At 45.2% G+C, this 8,344-nt stretch overlaps 1 protein-coding gene across 1 annotated transcript in view; it reads right to left on the reverse strand.

Moving 5' to 3' along the window:
• Positions 1-8,006, reverse strand: part of LOC114568824 (zinc fingers and homeoboxes protein 2-like) — a 78,336-nt gene extending 70,330 nt beyond the window's left edge. The window contains exon 1 of the mRNA XM_028598460.1: positions 7,923-8,006. The gene's annotated coding sequence lies outside the window, so the exon portion shown is untranslated. The remainder of the gene's footprint in view (positions 1-7,922) is intronic.
• Positions 8,007-8,344: the final 338 nt, after the last annotated feature.

The raw sequence follows: 8,344 nt of genomic DNA on the forward strand, positions 1-8,344 counted from the left end.
AAAGATGGAAGGCAGGAGGGAGAGAGAGAAGAGGAGTTGGAGAAAAGGAGAAAGGAATTAAAGGAAGAAAGGAGGGAGGAAGGAAGAAGGATTAAAATGATGAATGGAGGAAAGAGAAGGAAGGAAGGAAGGGAGGAAGGGAGGTAAGAAGGAAGGGAGGAAGGGAGGAAGGGAGGGAGGAAGGAAGGAAGGGAGAAAGGGGGGAAGGCCGGAGGAAAGAAGGAAGGGAGGAAGGGAGGAAGGGAGGAAGGGGGGAGGAAAGAAGGATAGACAGAGGAGAGAAATAGAGGGATGAAAAAGACTGAATCAAATTGGACTGAAGGGAGGAATTAAGGAGGGGAGGACAGAAAGGGGGAGCAAAAGAGGGAGAGAATTGATGAAAGGGTAAAAAGGAGTAAGGTGAAGGAAAGGATATAAAGTAGGAGAGGATAGGAGGAAGAGGGAGAAAAATTAAGGAGGGAGAGAGAGAGAATTCAGATGAGAGGAGAGGAGGGAGTCAGAAGGGATTGAAGAAAATAAAGGAGGAGTAAAAGAGAAAAAGGAGGAGGAGGGAGAAGGAGAAGATTACTGGGAATGGATGGAAAGGATTAAAGAGAGAATCCAAGTAGGGAGGGAAAGAAAAGGTTTGTCACGAGACGAGGGAGTGAAAGAAAGGAGGGAGGAAGGAAGGAAGGCAGGAAGGGGGGGAGGGGGGAGGTAAGAAGGAAGGAAGAGAGGAAGGGAGGAAGGAAGGGAGGAAAGGGGGGAGATAAGAAGGAAGGAAGGAAGGGAGGAAGGGGGGAGAAAGGAAGGAATTAAGGAGGGGAGGACAGAAAGGGGGAGCAAAAGAGAGAGAATTGATGAAAGGATGAAGTAGGGGGAAGGAAAGGATATAAGGTAGGAGGAAGAGAGAGGGGGAGAGAAGGCAGCAGAAAGAATTCAGATGAGAGGAGAGGAGGGAGTTGAAGAAAAGAAAGGAGGAGTAAAAGAGAAAAAGGAGGAGGAGGGAGAAGAAGATTACTGGGAATGGATGGAAAGGATTAAAGAGAGAATCCAAGTAGGGAGGGAAAGAAAAGGTTTGTCACGAGACGAGGGAGTGAAAGAAAGGAGGGAGGAAGGAAGGGGGGAGGTAAGAAGGAAGGAAGAGAGGAAGGGAGGAAGGAAGGGAGGGAGGAAAGGGGGGAGGTAAGAAGGAAGGAAGGAAGGGAGGAAGGGAGGAAGGAAGGGAGGAAAGAAGGAAGGAAGGGGGGAAGGGAGGAAGGGGGGGGAGTAAGAAGGAAGGGAGGAAGGAAGAAAGGTAGAAAGGAAGGAAGGAAGGGAGGAAAGGGGGAGGTAAGAAGGAAAGAAGGGAGGAAGGAAGGAAGGGAGGAAAGGGGGAGGTAAGAAGGAAAGAAGGGAGGAAGGAAGGAAGGGAGGAAAGGGGGGAGGTAAGAAGGAAGGAAGGGAGGAAGGAAGAAAGGTAGAAAGGAAGGAAGGAAGGGAGGAAAGGGGGAGGTAAGAAGGAAAGAAGGGAGGAAAGAAGGAAGGGAGGAAAGGGGGAGGTAAGAAGGAAGGAAGGGAGAAAGGAAGGAAGGGAGGAAGGAAGGAAGGGGGGAGGTAAAAGATAGGAGGAAGAGGAAGACAAATACAGATAGAGGGATAGAGAAGGCAGCAGAAAGGAAGAGAGAGAGAGAGAGAGAGAGAGAGAATTCAGATGAGAGGAGAGGAGGGAGTCAGAAGGGATTGAAGAAAATAAAGGAGGAGTAAAAGAGAAAAAGGAGGAGGAGGGAGAAGGAGAAGATTACTGGGAATGGATGGAAAGGATTAAAGAGAGAATCCAAGTAGGGAGGGAAAGAAAAGGTTTGTCACGAGGGACGAGGGAGTGAAAGAAAGGAGGGAGGAAGGAAGGAAGGCAGGAAGGGGGGGAGGGGGGAGGTAAGAAGGAAGGAAGAGAGGAAGGGAGGAAGGAAGGGAGGAAAGGGGGGAGATAAGAAGGAAGGAAGGAAGGGAGGAAGGGGGGAGAAAGGAAGGAATTAAGGAGGGGAGGACAGAAAGGGGGAGCAAAAGAGAGAGAATTGATGAAAGGATGAAGTAGGGGGAAGGAAAGGATATAAGGTAGGAGGAAGAGAGAGGGGGAGAGAAGGCAGCAGAAAGAATTCAGATGAGAGGAGAGGAGGGAGTTGAAGAAAAGAAAGGAGGAGTAAAAGAGAAAAAGGAGGAGGAGGGAGAAGAAGATTACTGGGAATGGATGGAAAGGATTAAAGAGAGAATCCAAGTAGGGAGGGAAAGAAAAGGTTTGTCACGAGACGAGGGAGTGAAAGAAAGGAGGGAGGAAGGAAGGAAGGCAGGAAGGGGGGGGGGTAAGAAGGAAGGAAGAGAGGAAGGGAGGAAGGAAGGAAGGGAGGAAAGGGGGGAGGTAAGAAGGGAAGGAGAGAAAAGGAGGAGAGAAAGGAGCAGCTCATCTCACGGTGAATTTGAATGGAGGCTGAATTAATTTAAATCTCATCACGGCTCTCTAATACCTTATCAGTTCTGCTCGGAGACAAGAGACGTAATCACATTAGAGCTGCTACACACACACACACACACACACACACACACACACACACACACACACACACACACACACACACACACACACACACACACACACACACACACACACACACACACACACACACACACACACAGCTACTGTATTAAAGACACACACACACACACACACACACACACACACACACACACACACACACACACACACACACACACACACACACACACACACACACACACACACACACACACACACACACACACACACACACACACACACACACACACACACACACACACACACACACACACACACACACACACACACACACACACACACACACACACACACACACACACACACACTGGGACAGGACACACACACACAGGACACACACACACACACACACACACACACACACACACACAGGACACACACACACACACACACAGGACACACACACACACACACACACACACACACACACACACACACACACACACACACACACACACACACACACACACACACACACACACACACACACACACACACACACACACACACACACACACACACACACACACACACACACACACACACACACACACACACACACACACACACACACACACACACACACACACACACACACACACACACACACACACACACACACACACACACACACACACACACACACACACACACACACACACACACACACACACACACACACACACACACACACACACACACACACACACACACACACACACACACACACACACACACACACACACACACAGACACACACACACACACACACACACACACACACACACACACACACACACACACACACACACACACACACACACACACACACAGACACACACACACACACACACACACACACACACACACACACACACACACACACACACACACACACACACACACACACACACACACACACACACACACACACACACACACACACACACACACACACACACACACACACACACACACACACACACACACACACACACACACACACACACAGGACACACACACACACACACACACACACACACACACACACACACACACACACACACACACACACACACACACACACACACACACACACACACACACACACACACACACACACACACACACACACACACACACACACACACACACACACACACACACACACACACACACACACACACACACACACACACACACAGGACACACACACACACACACACACACACACACACACACACACACACACACACACACACACACACACACACACACACACACACACACACACACACACACACACACACACACACACACACACAGACACACACACACACACACACACACACACACACACACACACACACACACACACACACACACACACACACACACACACACACACACACACACACACACACACACACACACACACACACACACACACACACACACACAGGACACACACACACACACACACACACACACACACACACACACACACACACACACACACACACACACACACACACACACACACACACACACACACACACACACACACACACACACACACACACACACACACACACACACACAGACACACACACACACACACACACACACACACACACACACACACACACACACACACACACACACACACACACACACACACACACACACACACACACACACACACACACACACACACACACACACACACACACACACACACACACACACACACACACACACACACACACACACACACACACACACACACACACACACACACACACACACACACACACACACACACACACACACACACACACACACACACACACACACACACACACACACACACACACACACACACACACACACACACACACACACACACACACACACACACACACACACACACACACACACACACACACACACACAGGACACACACACACACACACACACACACACACACACACACACACACACACACACACACACACACACACACACACACACACACACACACACACACACACACACACACACACACACACACACACACACACACACACACACACACACACACACACACACACACACACACACACACACACACACACACACACACACACACACACACACACACACACACACACACACACACACACACACACACACACACACACACACACACACACACACACACACACACACACACACACAGGACACACACACACACACAGGACACACACACACACACACACAGACACACACACACACACACACACACACACACACACACACACACACACACACACACACACACACACACACACACACACACACACACACACACACACACACACACACACACACACACACACACACACACACACACACACACACACACACACACACACACACACACACACACACACACACACACAGACACGTTTAGCCAGACTAGCGCAGCAGCTTCCCAGTTACCTTCTAGGGGAAAAGGCTCATGGGAAGTTATGCACTGGGCTGTTGACATTCAGCTGCTGCAGCTTTACAGCGCTACTCCTCACGCTGAAATGTACACACACACACACACACAGAGACACACACACACACAGACACACACACACACACACACACACACACACACACACACACCCCCAAACAAGATGGCTGGGACCATTTTTCTACCAATAAATGGTTGCTTTGTCGCTCTGAAATTTGTGAAATCCGTAAAATAATTAATTTACATACAATATAACACCAGATGGAAATAATTTCCAAAACGTTTTAGCTAGCTATGATTGTTAGATTGCTAACGTTAGCTCAAAATGCAGTTAGCATCTAGTAGGCTACTAGTGGGACCACTAAGGTCTATATAAAAGAGACTTCAGATACAGTATTAGGGGACCACTAAGGTCTATATAAAAGAGACTTCAGATACAGTATTAGGGGACCACTAAGGTCTATATAAAAGAGACTTCAGATACAGTATTAGGGGACCACTAAGGTCTATATAAAAGAGACTTCAGATACAGTATTAGGGGACCACTAAGGTCTATATAAAAGAGACTTCAGATACAGTATTAGGGGACCACTAAGGTCTATATAAAAGAGACTTCAGATACAGTATTAGGGGACCACTAAGGTCTATATAAAAGAGACTTCAGATACAGTATTAGGGGACCACTAAGGTCTATATAAAAGAGACTTCAGATACAGTATTAGGGGACCACTAAGGTCTATATAAAAGAGACTTCAGATACAGTATTAGGGGACCACTAAGGTCTATATAAAAGCATCCAAAAAGCAGCATGTCATAGGACCTTTAAAAACTGTTTTCGATGTTAAATGTTGAACCCAAAGTTACACCCTTGTGTTTCAGTAATCGAAGACAAGCCGCACAAACATTTCCTACGTCAACAATGGATCAAATGATGGCGAAATGTGAACGGGTGTGAACTCTTCTCAACTCACAGAGGTATTACTCAACTCCGCAGCTCCACGGAGATTATCAAAAATGTCGAATATAGATATACGAATCAAAGTTTCCATTTCCGATCAGCTGGGTCATTCCTCCCGAGAAGTGTCACAGTGAACTAACAACAGCACTCAGTCCACTCCTGCTCGGATATTAAAGAGAGCTCATATCTTGCATAGAGGACATGAAAGGTGCACTGTGAGTTCCTGCATGGTAACAAACACTATAGGGGCACAGGGTGTGCACCAAAATACAACAAGCCAAGTTCCAGCCAATCACAGACAAGATGGTAGCGGGAAAAGGGGTGTGGGTTAGTGACAGTTAAGGTGCTTTTCCATTACATGGTACCTGCTCGACTCGCCTCTAACTCGCATTTTTTGGATTTCCATTACGAAAAAAAATGTATCTGGTACCCGCTAACAGGTACTTTATTCAGTACCACCCTTTACTATCACTGCATGGATGTATTAAGACCCCGTTTACACGTACATGGTTATTTTGGGAGACATTTCCCTTCGTTTGCACCTAACCTGAGACAAACGGAGGTTTAGGAAGCCGAGAGAGAGAGAGAGAGAGGAAGTGATTGGTTGCTGTTGATGCTATTTTCTGGATTCTGATTGGCTAACGTGGGCTCGAGCTTCTCGTTTACACCGCCACCTACAGGTCTGGCGCGCTCTTGGCTGCATTGACGGCATATATATATACAATATATAAAGTGGCAAAAACGTTGGACAAAGTGGCAAAAACGTTGGACAAAGTGGCAAAAACGTTGGAAAAAGTGACAAAAACGTTGGAAAAAGTGACAAAAACGTTGGACAAAGTGGCAAAAACGTTACAAAAAGTGACAAAAACGTTGGACAAAGTGGCAAAAACGTTGGAAAGAGTGGCAAAAACGTTAGAAAAAGTGACAAAAACGTTGGACAAAGTGGCAAAAACGTTGGAAAGAGTGACAAAAACGTTGGACAAAGTGACAAAAACGTTGGACAAAGTGACAAAAACGTTGGACAAAGTGGCAAAAACGTTGGACAAAGTGGCAAAAACGTTGGAAAAAGTGACAAAAACGTTGGAAAAAGTGACAAAAACGTTGGAAAAAGTGACAAAAACGTTGGACAAAGTGGCAAAAACGTTGGAAAGAGTGGCAAAAACGTTAGAAAAAGTGACAAAAACGTTGGACAAAGTGGCAAAAACGTTGGAAAGAGTGACAAAAACGTTGGACAAAGTGACAAAAACGTTGGACAAAGTGACAAAAACGTTAGAAAAAGTGACAAAAACGGACAAAGTGGCAAAAACATTGGAAAGAGTGACAAAAACGTTGGAAAAAGTGACAAAAACGTTGGAAAAAGTGGCAAAAACGTTAGAAAAAGTGACAAAAACGTTGGACAAAGTGGCAAAAACGTTAGAAAAAGTGACAAAAACGTTGGACAAAGTGGCAAAAACGTTGGAAAGAGTGGCAAAAACGTTAGAAAAAGTGGAAAAAACGTTGGACAAAGTGGCAAAAACGTTGGAAAGAGTGACAAAAACGTTGGACAAAGTGGCAAAAACTTTCACTTCACAGGATTTTTTTCCCTTATTAATAAAAAAGCAAAGGGTGGCTACTTTGAAGAATCTAAAATATAAGACATGTTTTCAGTTATTTCACACTTTTTTGTTAAGTACATAATTCCATATGTGTTCATTCATAGTTTTGATGCCTTCAGTGAGAATCTACAATGTAAATAGTCATGAAAATAAAAAGGAAACGCATTGAATGAGAAGGTGTGTCCAAACATTAGGCCTGTAATGTAGCTAATGGAAAAACGCCATTAGTCAGTTAGTCATAATCAGTTAGTAAATAATCAGTTATCAATTACTCACCTCGGGATACCTTGAATCCTTTTACACAGGCGATCTCAAACTGATCCCTCCCAAAAGGTCTGCATCTGATTTGTATTCCAGGTCAGAGGTCTGTAATGGCATGGCAATAACAAAATAACGTTATAAAAAATAACATAAAATAAAGTCAACTCACTTTTTTTTATTAATTTTTTTTATAAATTAAGTGTTTATTGGTTTTCTTTATACATAACAAAACATACCATAAACTAAAAGAAAAAGAAAAACATCAATCTTGATAATACCGGTAATAATAAGTGAAAAATAATACTAATTACAGAAATTCCACTTTATGCACAACAGTCTATGCAATTTACATTTCAAGCGTGTAGTCATCCTTCAAAGTACCCAACTGAATGAAATTCTCCCACATGTCAACATCTCTATGTTTTCCGTTCATTTTA

This window comes from Perca flavescens, chromosome 14 (genome assembly GCF_004354835.1).
Source record: "Perca flavescens isolate YP-PL-M2 chromosome 14, PFLA_1.0, whole genome shotgun sequence".
Lineage (NCBI taxonomy): Eukaryota > Metazoa > Chordata > Actinopteri > Perciformes > Percidae > Perca > Perca flavescens.